The 20,966-nt window shown below is 38.2% G+C and overlaps 1 long non-coding RNA gene across 1 annotated transcript; it reads left to right on the forward strand.

Moving 5' to 3' along the window:
• Window positions 1-4,006: 4,006 nt before the first annotated feature.
• LOC146004389 (uncharacterized) lies at window positions 4,007-18,694 on the forward strand. The gene is made up of 3 exons (XR_014443926.1): window positions 4,007-4,244; window positions 15,269-15,418; window positions 18,544-18,694. It is a non-coding gene; the product is annotated as an uncharacterized LOC146004389 (long non-coding RNA).
• Window positions 18,695-20,966: the final 2,272 nt, after the last annotated feature.

Below are 20,966 nucleotides of genomic sequence, written 5' to 3' on the forward strand. Positions count from 1 at the left end.
CAAGAGTTCACAGCGTTGGAATTAGGCGTCAGCAAAAAAAAATTGTTACTGAGAAACGTCATTTGCCTTAATGACCTCTATACGCTGTAAGATGACATGCTGTAAACATGAATGTCCGCAGGATTATTTTTTTTCAGGGTGGGACAAACAAAATATATTCCTGGGGGTATCCGCCCCCTCCCCCTAATAGCGTGGCCCCTCAAAAAACACTCCTTCGGTTTTAGTTCTTGTGTTAAGTCAATGTTATGCACAGATATGCTAATCGGGACTGCACCGGCAGTTTAAAGTGGTATCCTAATCGATGTGCCCCCACCGGGTATCGAATGCGGGACCCTTTGATTACCAGGCAACAATATTACCACTACGCCATGGGAGTATCTCCTTTAGTTTGAAGATATGTTCCTGCAACGCCTTTATAATACGTATTTCACATAAATTACTGTGACTGAAATGAAATTATATTTATGAAATGTATCATATTTAGGTTGACATGTATTTTGCAGGGCCGCGGGCACCACTGCTCCCCTTTCCGCATGTACATGGTTGTATATACAGGGTGTTTCGTAAGTTCGTTTACAACGCTTGGGAGGTGATTGTACGAGTGAAAATAAGGTGGAAAGTTCATGTAACGAAATTCCGGAAACGGCTTTGTTGCCGAGTTATTGACGTTTGAAAACGTGAGAAAATGATTTTCCGAAGTGAATAATGGCAAAACGGGTGGAGAGAAGTCGTCGGTGTTGGGTGGTCCACTGGTACGCTCTTGTCAAAAAATCACGCGGCAATGTTGTGCAATGTCGGCGCAAGGGATTCCCCAAAGGACGCGAACGAAGATGTTGACGGGAGTGGGGTGGGTGTGCGTTCTGCGTGAGCTGATATCGACGAGAATTGACATGTGTTGAATGGCACCAAAAAACAAAGAAAATGTCCTGACCGAAGGGCACCATGACGTAAAAACGAAAAAATGAACTGTCGTAGTTTGCATACCCTGAAGGGCACACAGGGGATGCACCCGTACAAATTGAAGAAAGTGCAAGACCTTTTACCTCGGGACTTTGGCCCACGTGAGGACTTTTGCCAATGGTTTGTTCATAAAATTGAAACTATCCCAAATTTTCAGAATACTATACTATGGACCGATGAGGCTATCTTCACGAAAACTGGTGTGTTCAATAGTAAAAACAGTCATGTGTGGGAACATGAAAATTCACATGCACTGCTAGTGGCACATGATCAGCACAGATTTGTAGTGAATGTGTGGTGCGGGATACTGCATGACCATTTGATTGGACCGTAAATTCTCCCTGTTCGCCTATGTGGACCCACTTATCAAGCATTTCTCAGTGAGGTTTTGCCTGAACTACTAGAGGACGTACCCTTGGCACTGAGACAAAGACTGTGGTTTCAACTTGACCATAGGCGTAGCTACAGGGTGTGAACTAATGGGCTGCTTTATGAAAGAGAATTAAAGACAGATATTTCAATAAGATAGAAAATAAGCGGCAGTTTGTAAGAAGTTGAAAATGTCATTACTTGGTACAAACGTGTGCATTATCGCTGATTAAACGAGTGTCTATAGTTTTTCGATTTTATGATGTCATTGGAGAAAGAAAATATTTACTGCATTCTACTCTGTACTGTATCACCACCCTCGGTTCCTTCGAGAAAACCAAACTCCCGTGAGGAAACCAGGCTGATGTGACCGCGCAGTGGAGCATGCTATAGATAGTCCTATGCGTCTCGAGAATGTTCATTGAAAAATACAGATGTTACAATTAAAACCAGCATGTTTCAAAGGAACCAGATGAAGTTATATATTAACATGAGTTTTATTGCACGTATTGAAACCAAATTGAAAAATATAATAAGGTTAACAAAATCTTTTGGAACCATTCTATCGTTCCATTAATTCATCGAAGTTAAATTAAAGACACATACCAAATACCAATTAGACTTAACGAACTCTACCTTACATGAATAACGCTAGTGTACGTGCAGTGTATCAGATCGGCGTGCTACCCAGAACTCTAGTGCCTCAGCCTTCCTGTTAGCTCTTGAACACTCGAGCTCGTCTTGTGCAGCACCAATCAGATCACGCCTGACGTCATCTCTACTTCTTATATTTAACCCTAGAGTTCGTTAGTGTACACAACATCTTGAAAGACCCGTTTACATAAAAAAGTGGTCTTAACTGTCACAAGCTGCACGTGTGAGAGAGAGCTTGGTCAGAAGCAGGATAGATTGGAAGCCCTGCTCTTGCTATTTGTGGAACAGGAAAAAGCTTACTCTATTGATAAATGAAGTTATTGATGAGATTAAGAACATTGTACCTTTTGACAGACGTCTCTTGTTATAGATGACGTGTATTTTGATGTATTTGTTTGTAACATTTATGAACATTTTGCGTGTGTGTAATTTCTATGCAATTTGATTTTTTCTACTACATATATTCAGAAATTTTCAACACTGTCATTTAGTGAATTTATATTCCTTTACAAACATCAGTGCAGTTAAAGCGCAAAGTGATTGTCTTGCAAAATATGCTATTAAAAAGGTACAAGACCTCATTTTTTCTTTGTGCACACCCAAATATAAGTTCTAGCTACGCCTATGAACTTGACGGTGCAACCCCACATTTCGATCGGAATGTGCGCCATTTCCTCAATACCGTATTCCACAACCAGTGCATTGGCAGGGGAGGGCCTGTGCCATGGCCACCTCGATCGCCTGATATTACGCCCCTGGATTTCTTCCTCTGGGGAGAGATGAAACGCCTCGTTTACGAAACACCTGTCGTGTCAGCCGAGGACCTCGTTGCCCGTATCAATGTAGCTGCAGCATCGATGCAGAAACGCCGGGGTTCTTGGGTCGAACTAGACAATCCTTGATTCGCCGTTGTCGCCTCTGCTTGGAAGTACATGGTGGACACTTTGAAAACCGTCTGTGATGAGGTTCCCTTCACATCTCCATTAAGCATACTGTGTGCCCTTCAGGGTATGCAACCTATGACAGTTCATTTTTTTCGTTTTTACGTCATGGTGCCCTTCGCTCAGGAAATTTTCTTTGTTTTTTGGTGCCATTCAACACATGTCAATTCTCGTCGATATCAGCTCACGCAGAACGCACACCCACCCCACTCCCGTCAACATCTTCGGTCGTGTCCTTTGGGGAATCCCTTGCGCCGACATTGCAGAACATTGCCGCGTGATTTGTTGACAAGAGCGTACCCAATTTCTTAGTGGACCGCCCAACACCGACGACTTCTCTCCACCCGTTTTGCCATTATTCACTTCGGAAAATCATTTTCCCACGTTTTCAAACGTCAATAACTCGGCAACAAGCCATTTCCGGAATTTCGTTACATGAACTTCCCACCTTCTTTTCACTGGTAAACTTACGAAACACCCTGTATTACTTACAGTATATATTTTGTGACTCAAGATGGTATAATGGGCCTCCCCGAAAGCGTAGTTGCGTAACACTGTCTCCTTGAAATCACGCGGTCCGCAGTTCGATCTCGATTAGAACCACAATGCACACAGATTCCACTTTAAACTGAGGGTCCAGTCCCGATTAGCCTATCTGAGCATTAAGTGGACTAAAAATAAACTTGACAAACTTTGGAGAATATGCTGAGACAGACCACATCACACACGAGACAAAACGACACTCTGCCAAGTTTTGACTCGTCTGATTTCGATAACGATCCTAGTTTAAATGGAGCGGGAATGTCTGAAATCTGGAGCTTTTGTCTGTTCCGAAATTATGTGTTAAAAATCTTCAAAATATCCATAAAAATCCTAAAAGAAATAAGGAACATTAAAAATAATAAACAGGAAACAATGTGTGCTGTTCTCAAATGAAATTGCCCACACATGGTCCCCCAAATGAAGACTGTTCTTGCGCCACTGGTTGTTCCCTCAGCGCAGAAACACAAATTAGTGTTACATTCGTAATTAGTCTTGTGGGTGAAGAACAGAGTGAAACCGTCATTCATTTGTTCAGCACTCACCACATCTACGCTGTGCAAATGCAATGTTTACATATTCATTCAAATATTGTAATAGTCATATGGAGACTGCAGTATAAACGAGTGCAAATAGAAGAACAATGTAAATGGTGCGTACAGAAGATAACCGTGTAGTTTATACAGACATTTTTGCTGTAACTGGTTGGCTATATTTGGAAACACTGCTGTAAAATGGACTTTTTTCTTAAACTGATCTTTATCCTCGCTCTATGGAACGGTAAGTCACGTTTTAACAAACCTCTTGTCTTATATTAAGTATATAATGACGTCACGCTTCTGTTGTCTCACTATTTCTTCAAGGCTAAAAAACCCATAATCGTGACAGAAATCACTGAGGAACTTGTAACAAAACAATTAAGAGTTGTTTGCAGACATGCACGCTTTGTTTCAGGTAGCGAAATTAAATAATTCATTATACGTATAACTGGGAAGGGAATATAACGTTAGGTACCTTTTACCGCACACATATAAGACATCATTCATACGTCAATATCATGTGTATTTGGATTTTACGTAACGTGCTACTAGTAGTAACAGTTACTTTTTCGAGAATGGATGACTGTAACGAGTTACTTTTATGTTTTAGGATGGAAGGAAATTTTAAGCCAGATGTTTCCAAAATATTGTGTGCTCATGTTATAGAAATTCAACATCGGATTGCCCTTCAAACATCAGACTTGTTTTATATTTTCTGGTAGCCGCGCGGCAAGATGACACAAGTAAGATTATTGGGTTTTCTTTCGTCAGATTGTTTGTACAGCGCAGGCACCACGCGAATGTGTCTCGAATAGAACCTGTGCAGGGAATGAACAGAACTTTCTGCACAGAAATTCGCTCAAGATGAACTATTATCTTTCTGTGCAGCAATATGATCGGGGCTGTCTACTCGCTGAAAGGATGTACGTACGTGTAATACGAGTATACGACCATGTGTCAAGTATTTATGAAAATGCATTAACGAGACGACCAAACAAGCGGTATAAGTATTTGCAATCACTGTGGTGTTATGCGAACTCTACCAACTACTCTGTGATCAAAAGTATCCGGACACACCGGGAAACGTGTGTTTATCATAGAGGGCGACACAGTACTACCAACTACCGCGTGGAACACATAGTCAGCGAACTCTGTAGTCTGCAGACAGTGTGAGACAGCAGTATGGGATGGTCTGCTCGCAGACTTTCAACGTGGTCAGTTGGTTGGGTGCAACTTGTGTAGGAAGTATGTGTGTGAGATTTCCACCCTCCTAAACATCCCTCTGTCCACTGTTCCCAATGTTATAGTGAAGGGATGTGTACAATCCAAAAGCGTGCAGGCCAACCTCCCACGTTGACCTCCAGAGACCATCGAGTGTTAAAGAGGGTCGTACAGCATTATCGTCAATCATCCATCGCCATCATCACACAGGAATTCCGAACTGCATCAGGATCTACTCCAAGCACCATTATTGTTTGGCGCAAGGTGCGGCAACTTGGTTTCCATGGCCGAGCAGCTGCCCATAAGTCAAACATCACACAGACTAATCCAAAAAGGCCGCCTCGTGTGGTGCAAGGAGCGTCGAAACTGGACCATAGAACAGTGGAAAACCGTTGTGTGGAGTGATGAATCACAGTACACAATGTGGCGATCCGATGGTAGGGTGTGGGTGTGGCGAATGCCTGGTGAACGACATCTACCAGCCTGTATAGTGCCGACAGTGAAATTCGGAGGTGGCGGGGTTACAGTGTGGTCATGTTTCTCCTGGAGGGGGCTTGGCCCCCTTGTTGCTTTACATGGCAATGTCACGGCACAAGCTTACGTTAACATTTTAACAGCTTTCATGCTGCCTACCGTCGAAGACCAGTTCGAGGATGACCATTGTGTCTTTCAACACGACCGAGCACCCGTCCATACTGCAGGGCTTGTGGGGGAGTGGTTTGACAACAACGTTCCACTAATGGACTGGCCTGCGCAGAGTCCTGATTTGAAACCCATAGAACATCTCTGGGGTGTTTTGGAATGCAGACTTCGCGCTAGTCCACACCGATCCACATCAATACCTCTTCTCATTTTGGCGCTCTGCGAGGAATGGGCTGCCATTCCTCAGGAAACCTTCCGGCACCTGATTGAAAGTATGCCTGTGAGAGTGAACGCTGTCATCAAGGCTAAGGGTGGGCCCACACTGTATTGACTGTCAGTGTTTCCAATGGAGGGTTGCCCAAACTTGTACTTTATTTTGAGGTGGGTGTCCGGATACTTCTGATCACATAAGAGTATATCATAAGTGATAGACTGTAACTACAGCGTGGAATATTTATTACATTAATTTGCAAATATCTTAACAAACTCGCCTGGTTTAGTCGCCCGAGAATAGCATCTAAATTCCTATTGATGGTATCGCGTATGGCCCACGAATGTAAAATCTTTGCGCGTAAACTCCCTCAAGCTTGTGACGGCCTTTCCCCTTTCGAGTTGGGTTCATTAGACACATACCTGTTACGCGCAAGAGTGTCTCGTAAACGTGAACCAGAGATTGCTTGCGATGAATGGCGTGATCGAAAAGAATAGGCCTATAGTTCAAATCACAAACCCTGACACCTTCTGTAAACAAAACCACCTGCATGCAGAAAGCATTGCAAACTCATAGAAGTAAAATAATCCACACGAAAATCCAGCGTTGTTACAGGATTCATTACGTAAGGTAAAACAATGGCAAATTTGTAGTATGGAATACCCTGCCGCAAATGATGTCTCACTTTAAACCCAATGCTCTTTCTTTTTTTACTTATTGCTTCACCTTTATGGTTAACTCTTTGCACCAGTAATCATTTCCCATAAATTTGGCTTCTTTCTTTGAATATATTTTACTTGCATTTTTTAGACAAAATGATATAACATGGTAATGTATATTTCTAAGGTTTGATATAGATAGGAGTGTATTTGAAATTTGTTTGTACATTTTATGTAAATTGTATCTTATGTAAATAAAATATATAATGGGCATAAACAGCCATATGCATTGCTGTAAGTCCAATAAATATATTGATGATCAAAACAAGACAAAAAGTTCGTAAATTTATTGCGGTTGGAAACTATGACAAGCATCCTAATAACGATTTTTGTTCCGCCAAATATAGTGCACTTCGTAAAATAACTTGGTGACGTGGCAAGGCAAGATAAGTGTGAACATTTTGAAGTAATATAACTTTCAATGAGCTTAGAGATTTGTGTACATAATGATATTTTATAACATTGGTTATTTTCTAAAAATAATCATGTGAACAGCAAGGAAGTAGTGCAACTTAGTAATATTGCCTGACTTAGCCTTAGAAAAATAACATACCGAGTTCTATGCGTGAGGGAAAGTCTCCGTTTACTCCGAGCTTGTTTTCAAAACACCAGCAAGGACAGCCTTTGAAAAGGGGTGAGAAACAGATTCTACTCAATATTTATGTAACGTTCTGTCAGTAGTATCCTGAGAAACCAGTAAATGAAGTGGTTAAGTTCGTATCCCAGTGCAGTGGTGTGTCAGTGTCTGCAGTTTTAAGGGTTATGAAAGAGAGAATGATCGGGAGAGTAACAATGTATGCGGCTGCATATTCGTCTGATGTTTTGAGAACGGGTTCTCACTTTCAGAGGCTCTTATATAAAATGAATAGGTGCGGCGAACTATGAGTGTAACAGCAGATGATTGCGGTCATGGATCAGCTGACGCGGAGTGATACATCGAATCGGTGAGACCGTTTGTTTACAGAAGGTCTCAGGGATGGTGATTTACAAGGTAACTTAATATACTATAAGGTAGCGCCATCCGAAAATTGCCGATCATGCACGAGCGCGTGACGTCATGTGGGAGGATCGGTTATGCTCGGTGCCCCTTCGGTTATGTTCGTTCGGGGCTTGGCCGAAGCAAACGGCCGCTATCATTTCTATGCGAGTTTCAGAGAGGGAAAGTGTTTCATTACTTAGAGGGGTAAATATTAATTATCATACTTCGGGATGGTATTGAAGTATTCCTTTAATGATTAGTAACATAATTAAAACATGCTACTTTTAAAAGAGGGAAAATTGCACATGCAAACGTATTGTAAAAATTCATGTTTCTGAAACCTGACCGACATATTACAAAGAAGTTTGTCCGTGTTCTCATTAGAATTTCAGATTTCATCATTTCATAAATCGTATTATGATTTTAATAAGAAACGTTGCATGCTAAAGAAGAAGTGCATAGTGAAAGAGTTTCAAAGAAAGAATTGATTGACAGATTTGGTATATTTTTGCTTTTCTGTCTTTTTTAAATATGAAAGGAAAACCCATAAGAGAATCTCTTTCTTTGTTTCCACAAGCCGGCCTCCTTGTCGTAGTGGTTAGCACATCGAACTTCAACGCCAGAGGTTTGGTTTCGAATCCTGGCTTGGACATGGATATATGTGATTGTTCATTCATTTCATCACTCATCCCTGTCTTCGCAAATTAGCCAAAAGTGGCACAAGAAGCGAAGTAAATGAAGCAAATCAATCAATCAATATTTGTATTCACATATACTATCACATTTACTAAATTCTCAATTTTCTCATTAAGGACAAATCAATGTCTTACCCGATTGGATTCGAATCCGGGACTCCTGGCGTTGAAGCGCGATGTGCTAACCACTACGCCAAGGAGATCGACAGAGGCCTCCGAGGTACTACGGGCCTCACAGAACGTCACAGGGATACTATCGCATTATAAATTATGGATATTAGAGATTGGATAATAAATAAATAAATTATATAATATATAATTTGTATATTTAGTTTGCCAAACTAAAAAATAATCCTATTTTGTTCTCACGATGATAAAAATAGAACGCATAATCAAAAATAAATTGGTAACTATAGATTGGCACAGAATTAAATAAGCCGAATTTTGATGTAACTCGTTTTTATGTGGTTCTACTGATTAACTTTTAATTGGAGTCCAAACTTGAATATCCGTAATTTTTAATCCGATAGTAGTCCGGTATAATCTATTTACAACATTTAACACAACGCAGTATAAAAGCCTAATATTTAGTTTTCTGACTGAATAGTTCCTTCTTATTCATTCAGAACGTTGCAATCATTTCAAGGAACATTTCAAATTTTACATAACATCAGAAAGTATTAAAATTATACTGCTATACTTAAAATCTAATTTTTACCATTCTCCATAATGTAACTTTATTTTTGAAATTATCAAGTGAAAGAAGCAATATACAATCTAGATACAATTTTACTCTGCATTTGAAACTTACTCTAAATTCGAAAGAATTCCCAACCTTCTTCATATATTTATTTACTGTACAATAATTTACGTACGAATCAAAGTTCCACATGCAAAAATTTTTTGGAAAGTTTTATGTGGAGGAAGAATGATGAAATAGTTTGTAAGATAGTAGTTTCAGACTTTGAAAACGAAATTCCAGTTTGTAATTTGCAGATATTTTATTATTTCTCTGGTTCAAATTTGGCTGCAAGTTATCGTTGTCATAGTTCTAAAAAGTCTTCTTTCGTATTAAGAACTTTACATACAAACGCGTGCAGAAGACGAGTCAAAGTGTACAAGTACTAATTTAACTAAGTTAACCTACTCGAAATACTTGATGAGTACTAGGAACATCAAACTTAAATGACTTAACCTACTAATTCAAGCCTATAGAAATAGATTTATGATCACATGGTAAATGAAACGCTTTGAGAATATCAATGAAAATATCTTAGTTTAATTAAACAATAAAGGAGAAAAGTTACATGAACTCACAATGATTGACCATTCAACTGTAGAATCATTATTCGTTAAAGGACTTTGTCCGCAGATTTTCCATTTCCATTTCCATGTGTGTCTGAGTTGTATAACCGGAAAATATACTCCAAGGCTGATATGTGACACACATTTGTACATTAACGAAGTAACTTGCATTACACTAATCTTAGATCTTGCTCTTTTTGACAGAAATGTACTACAAAGAAATAATGTAACATCCATTGGTTTATATTGAGTACAAGGGTACAAAATTATTCACAATATATTTGTGAAATACCAAAATTGAACGAAGTTGCAAAAATTTCAATGATGGGTGTAATATTCACTCATGCAATATTTACCATCGTGCATACAACGCTATGTACCTCGAATTGAAGATGTACTAGGTGAATTTCATTTCGAATAGCGTGAAAGTTAGTACACGATCTTCGAAATGCCCATTTCCGACAACGTTTTTCACAATAATGTGAACATACAAATCACAATTCAACATCGGTCTGTGTTAAAGTGTTAAATGAAATTGTTAATAATTATAAATCCGACTTACATAAAATGTACATAACAAATCAGTTAGGCTCACTACGTACTTCACACTAGTTGAACACATTTTCAAGATATTGATGCCTTTTCTTGTGGTAATGTCGGTTAGGTTACGTTTTAGATTTTGAACTTCTTTATTCAGTTAAATCAGGTTGATAGAGGTTGTTTGTAATCTTTAATTTATTTGCTTCATTATGCAGACGTGTGTTTCTCCTTTGTAAACGATTGAATATGTTTTCCAACAACGAACCATTGCTTGCAGTTTGTGCATATACCTTCGTCTATATATTTTCTGCCAGCATAGTCTTAAGCTTGTTTAGGGCACGTCTCCTTATTGCATATCTTTCGTAGCGTACATCTCTGCAAACCTTAGCAACACGTCCTACAAGAGAATCATATTGTAAAGATAAGTGTTTAGGAGAACTACACCATTTCCTCGATTATTTGGTACTAAAGTAATTGGGTGTAATTTTAGCGATGGCACTGCAGTTGGCTTCTTCATGTTCTTTGGTGGAAAATACAGAAATTCTGCTTTCTGATCTCGCACATAGTCTTCTTCACAATAATTGGCACTGCACACTTGCGTTTTTTTACATTTCGTCTACAAGCATAAATCCACTGTTTATTTACGCAATTATCGACTGGAAATCTATGATATTTTATGTCAGTTCCTTTAGTTTCCATAGACACAGCACATACAGCACAATTAGATATGATTGCAGTCTACAAGTACAAAGTACCCCGCACTAAACTTACTGCACATAGCAACGAGCACCGTCAAACCCGATCCTGCCAGATGACGTAATGCATACGTACTTCACATAGCAACGAGCACCCCCTGGGTGATTTAGACCTTAGTCGTGATCGTGGGAGTAGATGCAAATTTTCGAAGTTGTGCACATGCGCAATGAATCATTTCTTTAAAAACGCAGCTTCTGTGAACATTCCTTCCTACAACAGCATACACTAGCCCCTTTAGTGGATTTGCAGAATCCACAAATATGTTCTATTCTAATTATCTGTAGATGTACTCAATGAACTGACGTACTAAACATGTTATGAACACTTATCGCCATTCATCTACAGAGAAGAAACCTGTCATGATGAAGCACATACATATGCAAATAGGCTAGTATCGGAAAGTTTACTAGACTTGAAGGACCTGAATTAACTTATACGTACCCAGATCTAGAAACGGAATTGATTAATTTTTAGTTGTACGTTTACTTACCTTCTGGGAAGTTGCTGCTGCTCGAGTCGAGAACCAGTTTGCTTGATTTCAGGAAAATTTTCGTTCATTCTCTGCAGATTATCAAAACAATATTCTGTCTACACGGAGTTCTACTATAACCACACAATATTAAAATAAAACACACCACATTCTTGCATATAAACGCGAATAAAATTATCCATTTCAACAACTTCTCGCACGACCAGTTCCAAATGCAGCGGTAACAGTGTTGCCGAAACGAAATAACAGGAATTTTACAATGGGATACAGGAAATCCCATTTCTAGAATCAACAAATATGGGCTAGCATTAGGGGTGTAAGGGACGGAAATTTTTAGTCGGGACGGGAAGAATTAGCAACTTTAAGTCGGGAAATTTTCAGTACTAGAAATCTCGAATTCTCCATGCAATTTTCGGTTTAAGTGTTCGTTTTTGCATTTCTGGAATAAAAGCTAACAATTTCCGAGAAGTTTCAGACACTTACAATGCAGAGAACATCGATAACTAACCACTTTTCAATATATGACCATTTGGAATTTCCCGACTGTCGGGATCGGGACGGGATTTTTTTTTCTTCCGGTAGGGTACCGACTTTTCGGCATCCCGCAGACCTCTGTAGGTGGCATGACCATATGAGAACTAAGAACCTAACTTTGAAGGGGAGGGGGCAAAATCAAAAGGTTTTCTTTTCAATAGAAATAGTTATTTTGCTAAATATCTGTTACATTTGCAAAATCATAAAAATACTCACTACTTTGCCCCTCAGGTCCCAGGAGGTTAACAAAAGTATCCTTAACTTTAATAATCATGAAAATCGGGAGGAGGGGCAAGTAGCCTACTCCGCCAAGTTACGCTTATGGGCATGAAAATGCCCACTGGTTGGGATCATATATGTTCTAACCCTCATTTCCACCATGCACACACACACAAAGGAAAAATATACTTCGAACACAGTAAAATATAGCATTGGCCATGGCTACAATAACTGTCATATTCATCATTTACATTCAATGTATAGGGTGGTTCAGAGCTAATGGAAGCATTTGAAAATGTTAGTGGTTGAAGAACTGGATCTGATTCACTGTCAATCACTCTCATAAGTGTCTCTTCATGCTAATATAGGAAAATCGGGACTGGACCTACAATATAAAGTTAGATCTGAGAGACTGTGCAATGTGTCTCCACTGGGATATCGAACCCGGGAACTCTTGATTTTAAACTAACCAGTACAGCATTGATGATTAAGATGCTGGCCTTGTCTCGAATTTGAACTTCACAGCCAGACATTATGACAGGTTTTTCCGTGCATTTTCTACACTGTTCCAAGTAAATACTGGGATTAAAGCATGCTACGATTGCTTCCTTCAATTTCCTAACCTACATGTACTCTCATCTTCCTCATCCCAGCTTACCTAATAGTACATGTAATAATAATAATGAGCAATGCAATAGGTGGTTACTCTTTGGCTGGTGATGTCAGTGCTTGAAGTTCAACTTCTTAGGTTGGATGACGTGTATCCAAGCCTTGGGGATATTAATGTATTGGGGAAGGTACGCTTGTATGATTTATCCCTGCAGTTGAAAGGGGAGAGAGGGGTAATATCGGAGGAAAAGGGAGAAAATTTTCACAAAGCATCGATAGTGATACTTTACACAAAGTTTTTTTATAAGTCTACTCTGTGCTCAGATAGGCTTATCGGTGTGGACCTACAGTTTAAAGTGGGTTTTGAACCAATGTGCAATTTATCTCCAATGGGGATTGGACCTAGGGCCTTCTGATTACAAACATCATCATTAACGGGAGCATCTGGTGGCAGTCCCCCACCACCACTTCAAGCACTGGATGTACAGTCAAAGACACTTCTAGATTGTAACAATCTCGTTGACTTTCAATGGGATTGTTACAACACAGAAGTGTATGGAATACAAATCATATTATACATTATAAAAAAATTGCCCAATATATTTTTAAAAGACATTTAACTCCAAGTTATGCCCAGTTTGTCACAGATTATCTGGATAGGGGTCGCCCCCCAATAATACGCCATTGTGGAGGCAGTAAAAATATACAATAACTCGCTCGAAAATAAAAGCAGATAAATGGGACTTTGTTTTCCGTGATGACGATAAGGGCATATAACTGAAATCACTTGACTACTCATTAATTATTTTTTCTTTTTGTAATGTGGTTCCCGAGATTACAGCAGTTTATTAGTGAACTTGTTAAAACCACATATTAACCCTATGTTATAATTCTGAGGAACCGAAATGTAAGCCATGCACTGTTAATTTAAAGAGCTCACTATAGGTAGATGTTAGAGAATATGTTTATATGTTTGTATGTGTGATTACGAGGGTCACTATTTATTTTGAGCCTTGGCAACACTGATTGAAGTTAGGCGCGATTTGACGTTTGCACGGAATCGTCTGGCATTTTTGACCATAATGTACTTCAAATGTTTTGTCAATAGCTTCATTTGTGTTGTTTATGTTGCCTTGGAGATTGCGCGACAACAATAAACTGGAATTAACTCGTGAACATTTTCGTGCGATGATTTTTTACGATTTTCGACGTGGATTATCAAGACAAGAGTGCATCGATCAACTTACTTCCACATTTGGCGATGAAGCCCCATCCTTTGCCACTGTGAAACGCTGGTATAACGAATTTAATCGTGGCCACCATTCGCTCACCGACGAGATTCGCGAAGGTCGTCCAAAATCAGTTGCTGTTCAAGAAAACATTGATGCTGTGCAAAACCTAATACTGCAAGATCGTCATGTGACATACTGTGAGATTGAGGCAACCATAGGCATTAGTTCCACCAGCATATATAAAATAGTACATGATCATTTAGCTGTGAGAAAGGTATGTTCTCGTTGGATCCCACACAATTTGACAAAAACTCAAAAAGACGCTCGCGTCAATTGGTGCAAACAAATGCTCAATAAATACAATCGTGGTGCTTCAAAAGACGTATATAAGATTGTAACAGGTGACGAATCATGGATATATGCATATGAGCCGGAACGTAAACAGCAGTCGACTGTATGGGTGTTTCAAAATGAACCCAATCCAACAAAAGTTGTTCGCGCTCGAAGCACATCGAAACAAATGGTCGCCTGTTTTTTCGGGAAAACTGGTCATGTGGCAACTGTGCCTTTAGAGGAACGTAGAACGGTCAACTCTGAATGGTACACAACAATTTGTTTGCCAGAGGTCTTAGGTCAAATACGGAAAACAAACAAACGCCGTCGTTTCATTCTTCATCAAGACAATGCCAGCTGTCACACATCTCGTCTAACAACCGACTTTATGAACAGTCAAAAAATCGAATTGATGGGTCATCCGCCCTACAGTCCTGATTTGGCACCCAATGACTTCTTCTTGTTCCCGAATGTCAAGAATAAATTGCGTGGACAACGATTTTCGTCGGCGGAAGACGCCGTTGATGCGTTCAAAAACCATATTATGGAGGTGTCTCAAGAAGATTGGAAAAACTGCTTTGACAAATGGTTCGAACAAATGCAAAAGTGTATTGACCATAAAGGAGAATACTTCGAAAAACAATAAAGCAGTTTTCAAAGCCAAATTCCTGTTTTTTCATTGTTAGGCTCAAAATATAAATAGTGACCCTCGTACTAAGGTATTCTTTAAAAATTATTTATGCTAGCAAGTCTCTTTTAGTGCTTGCATTTGCATTACAGAAATAACATGCATACGATCATGTCCATGCGGTTGTGTACCTCTTGAAGAAACTAGTTGTCAACAAGTGTGTGTGCAAGATGAAGAAGGCTACCTGTCTACATTTGAGAACATGTGTTCCCTACAATGCCGTCTATTGGCTACAGATGAAAGTAAGTTATGTTCCAGTTTTTGTTTACATAATATAAACAATATGAGCTGTAAGGATTCTCTTTCAGACTTGTATGTGTGAGACACTTGTCTCAAATTCAGTATATTGATTCTCTTTTCCATAATGAATTGCATATTTGCATGAAGAAAATAAAAAGCTGTCTTGATGGAATTACGCTGTGTATATATGTTGTTGGTTATTTTTAGGGGTTGTTTTACTCTACAATAGGGATTTCACACCCTCCCTGGAAAATTAATGCCAACCTACAATTACACAGTGTGTCCAAGAAGTCCCCGTCCACCTACATTATAATACATAATACATATTACCCTATAGATATGACATATTTATTATAACATATGTATGCTTATTAATTTGCATTATAACGTGCTTGGAACTTTACATTAAGTTACAGGAGCAGGAATGCCAACCATGAAAATGAATTCATTCCCAAGCAATTGAAATCAAAAATACTGGTCAATTTGCAACACAGTCGCAACAGGATACATGCAAATAGGGGTACAGGGACTTCTTGGACACACTGTATATTTCACACTCATATATAATATCATTTCAGTCACAGTATTTTATCTAATTACTGCAAAGGCATTGCAGGAACAGGACAACTTCAAACTGAAGGAGTGTTTTCTGTGAAGGTAATGCTATTATGAGGGAAAATATACCTGTTTTAACACTCGTGCAAAAATATACCTTACTTGTCCCTCCCTGGAAAAATCCTGCAGACGTCCATGACTAGTCTAATCTGATAAGGATGATAATGATGAATTGATGAACTGCTAAGGGTATCAAGTCTCTATGTAGCATGTAACTTCATCGCAAATGCTGGTTTTAAAGCCATAAATTATGAGGGCTGATCAACAAACATAGTAGCAGCACCCATAGAAACTGCATTAACATATACACTTATGTTTATGGGTGTGTTTGTGGTGCGGACAGGGGTTCCAATACTGAAACTGTTACGCAATGTAATATCAACAGATAAAGGTCATGGTTGAGATGATACCAAGTTGAACTGAATACTGACACAATCAATTGATTATTCTCCTACAGATTGCTACTTATCCATGTCAGAAGCAATCAGAAATTTCTTAAAACTGGATAACTCTGTACAATGAAGAGGGGATATAGCTTCTATTTGCTTCTTAGATCTGTATATTACCTCATTTCTGTTTTAAGAGTTTTTAAATATATCTAATGCAAATATGTATGCAAATTTAAACATATTTCTGCTCTAAAAACTACTTTATCCAATATCTGCAGCTTACTGAAGAAATAATCTGAAAAGTTCTAGTGTTTTCTCCAATAGATATTGAGACTAGGGATTTTTCATTGCCAGTGAATAAATTTTAGTAAAATTCATGTGGGTATTAATATGTCTGACAAATTTACAATTCATGATGGGTTAAAACAAGGAGATGCATTATCTCCATTGCTCTTTAATTTTGCCTTAGAATATGCTGTTAGGAAGGTAAAAGAAACTAAAGAAGGACTAAAATTAAATGATGTGACTCAGTTGTTAGCATATGCAGATGATGTAGACTTACTGGGGGATGATGTGAATACAATTATGAATAATGCTAAAATATTTTTCAAAACTGCTAAAGAGATAGGTTTGGAAGTTAACTTCTTCTTCTTCTTCTTCTTCATGCCCCTCACCGCTTGTATGGTAGCAGTCCTGGCCAACGGTCTGAAAACATTGAGGGCTGGAAATTCGCGCACTAGTATGAACAGCACAATATTTTGTTTCACTTCACTTCACTGTCACTATAACACTGCAATGATGAGGGATGATATCAAAAGCGAAGTTCACACTGTCGAGCAAATCCATAGAGAATCCACATAGTAGAGGGGGAAGGTGATGAAAGTAAAGAGGGCAAGGAGAGAGGAAAAGGAACCTTTTTTCGAAGGAGTCTGTGAAAGAGTGCCTGACGTTGTGTATTCCATTGCGGGCATTGAAAAAATAAATGGGTGGGGGTTTGTTTATGTTCTCCACAGCTACAATTGGGAGAGGGAAGTTTGGAAGTTAACAAAGAGAAAACTAAATATATACTTACAGGCCGAAACCAAGTGTTAGGTAATAATCAAAATCTAATTATTGATAACAACTCGTTTGAACCAGTTTCCAAATTCAAATACTTAGGCGTAATATTAACAAATGAAAATTATATTAAAGAGGAAATAAAAAGTAGGCTTAATTCAGGAAATGCATGTTACTTCTCTCTTCATAAACTTTTGTCTTCTCGTTTAATATCTAAGAAACTAAAAGTTAAAATATACAAAACCGTAATTTTGCCTGTATTATTATATGGATGTGAAACTTGGTCTCTTACATTGAAAGAGGAACATAAATTGAGAGTATTTGAAAATAAGATCCTTAGGAAAATCTTTGGACCTAAAAGGGATGAGGAGACAGGTGAGTGGAGAAGATTACATAATTTAGAACTACATAATTTGTATTCAAGTCCAGATATTATTAGAATAATTAAATCAAGAAGACTTAGGTGGGCAGGCCATGTAGCACGAATGGGAGAGGAGAGAGGAGTTTACAGGATTCTTGTTGGGAAACCTGATGGTAAGAGACCTGTAGGAAGGCCAAAACGAAGATGGAGGGACAACGTTGAGATGGACCTAAGAGTATATAGATATTGCTCAAGATAGGGAAAGATGGAAGGCCTGTGTTGCTGCAGCTATGAACCTTCGGGTTTAAGAAGGCTAGAGAGTTAGTTAGTTAGTGAATAAATTTTACTTCATGTTATCAATTTTTTTTATCATTTTATGACGTTTTCATGATTCCATAATTTTGACTATTTTAACTATGTAATCGGTACCAGAAGAGCAGACTACAAACAGATGCAGGGGGGGGGGGAGTGGGCCATGATTGATATAAATGATACTGTGTGTGTCTGTGTGTGTTTTTAAGTCCATTTTATGCACAGAGGTGCTAATCGGGACTGGATCTACAGTTAAAGTGGGATCTGAACCACTATGTAACTTCACCAGGGATCGAATGTTACCACGACATCAAGGAAGGCATACATAGCACACACAGGACATACATACATACACAATATCTGTGGAACTATATTCTTATGTATAATTTTCCAGGTTTTACCTATTTGTATGATGGGCCATGCGAAAAGGAGGTAGCAGGCTTCGCATCATCTTCAACTTCACCTGATATTTTGAATTTGGACTCATATGATGCATAAAAGTGCCAAGTGTGTAATCCATTGCAAAATGTACAACTTATAAAATAAATCAGTACATAGAAGACAGCATTTGATATAAATAACTATGAGCAAAAATACATCCTGAACCTTATTTACTTGCATTCCTTATGAAGGTCATTCACTCATGTCCAGAATGAAGTAACCAAGTGCAACCCACGTCATGCTATGCTAATTGATATTTTCATATAATTTATAAATTTGTGAATTCAAGGACACTACAAGGAATTCTTGTACATAGAAGACAGCATTTGATATAAATAACTATGAGCAAAAATACATCCTGAACCTTATCTGCCAAAAAATGAAAAATATATTAGTTTCTCTACCAACCAGGCCAGTTTTGGAAAGTTTCCAAGCTTTAAAGCTAACATTACTCTCATTATCAGGAACTGTATTTTGTGAGGGAATGGAGCGGGAGATCTTGGTGTAGGGCAATAAATTGTCTATCACTGCAGGATTCAGTTCAGAATTATGAATATTTTTCTTTTCCCCTATCAATGTCTATTGCCTCCTTAATGATTTATCGTTAGCTTTATGACTTAGCAATTATTTCTTTCAGCTTAAATCAATTACATGATCAGCTAGCCATATTTTTCATTATCTAGAATTTTTTTTATGTGGCAGTGATGATCCGTGCAAGTATAGAGAAAATATTCAGTTTAGTTCCTTCGATTTGGTCACTGGGTTGTGGTCACTTGTGATAGAGGGTGTTGTCATTTGGGCTACAACATGATATTGTATAATTTTGATTGAAAAATGAAAAGATAACATTGTTGAAGGACTGTAATTACTCCACATATGTTTACATTGGTAGGTATTACCTTTCACTAATTATGTCCTTGCCGATCCAGTCTTAAAGATCCTAAAACCTGATTTCTGTGTCGCCATTCATTTAAGACGTGTATAGAATAACATTTATCTAGGTACCTCTCCAGATGAAGATTAAGTATAAGCGAGTGGCTATGAGCTAACGTCACCCAGTTATGATCCCAACACCAAGCTTGCTGTTACTCACAACACCGAGTCCGGTGTTTGATGTGATGGAAGCTACGTTGGTCTAAGTGGTCGAGATGCTGTGGTGGTGGTGTTATGCGCATTGCTAAATACTGTTGACATGTATTAAAGGCCATTGTTTGTTTGAGAATAGCAGCTTAAGTCTAATGGGTACATTGAACTTACCTTGTCCATGCATGTAGAGTCTCAAACCTCCCCCCTTTTGAGGTGTGAGACTCATATCTGCACCAAAAGACATTCCATGCAACATAGTTCTTTTCTGTTTGCGCAATATAATCCATTCTGCAATTATGAACTATGCTTCGTAGTCTTCAACTGTAGATCATTCCTTGGGGTTATTTAACATGCTCCTGAATTTTAATGTGAACTGTGGAAGGTGTACCTGTTGTGCTTGAATAGAATTTGGTTGATAATTTTGGGAAGATTTACAATGACATTAGGATGACCATCTTAGTTTCATCTGTGTTTCTCTGCTTTCAACACTGTCACTGATATTGAGAGAGAGGAACAATATACAATTTATAAATAGATAGCAGGAATCGTTAATGTAGTGATTGCATATAAAAATGGTAAATATATCATGTAAAATTCTTCTTAATGGTGTGCATTGCTCGTCACACTTATACTTCAAAACAAAAAATAACAACTATTACAATTTAACGTAAAGAAGCACTATATTTCTTAAATTTATTATGTTTCACTATTCCATTAGTATTTTTCAAGTCATGTGACATGTTTGCCACAAGGAACAATGGTTAGCTTTTACATATGTTAACAATATATCCACATAACAATTAGTAACAATTAAAAATTGTTGGATTTTAGAATTTGAATTATGAAAGGCTAAAGAATGTTAAATTATGATATAGTTTACTACATCAACTTGCATATCTCTCCCATTGTTATCATCAAATTTTAAATGTAATTTATTTAACAATTTGGTTTTCTTCCTATGGTCATGCCATTGAGCCGAAAAAAGAAAAAAACACAATTTTAACAAAGAATGGTTAGTATTTTTTTCCTATTTTTGTTAATTAGGATTATGAGGATGAATGAAGATTGATGAAATTGATGAAGAGGCCAAGGCCAGGACTTGAATCTGGAATCTTTGGTGGCGATATAAGTCAACCACTCAACGTACGTTGCCACTAGGGATCATTACTGAATTCTTTACTATTTCAGTAGCAAATGAACTATTAATAATGAACAATACTCTTCATTTTTATAGTACTCTGTTAATTCAATTCACAACATGTACACAGAAAAAGAGACAAAATGTTTTAC

Source organism: Lepisma saccharinum, chromosome 21, assembly GCF_977018435.1.
Source record: "Lepisma saccharinum chromosome 21, izLepSacc3.1, whole genome shotgun sequence".
NCBI classification, from domain to species: Eukaryota; Metazoa; Arthropoda; class Insecta; order Zygentoma; family Lepismatidae; genus Lepisma; species Lepisma saccharinum.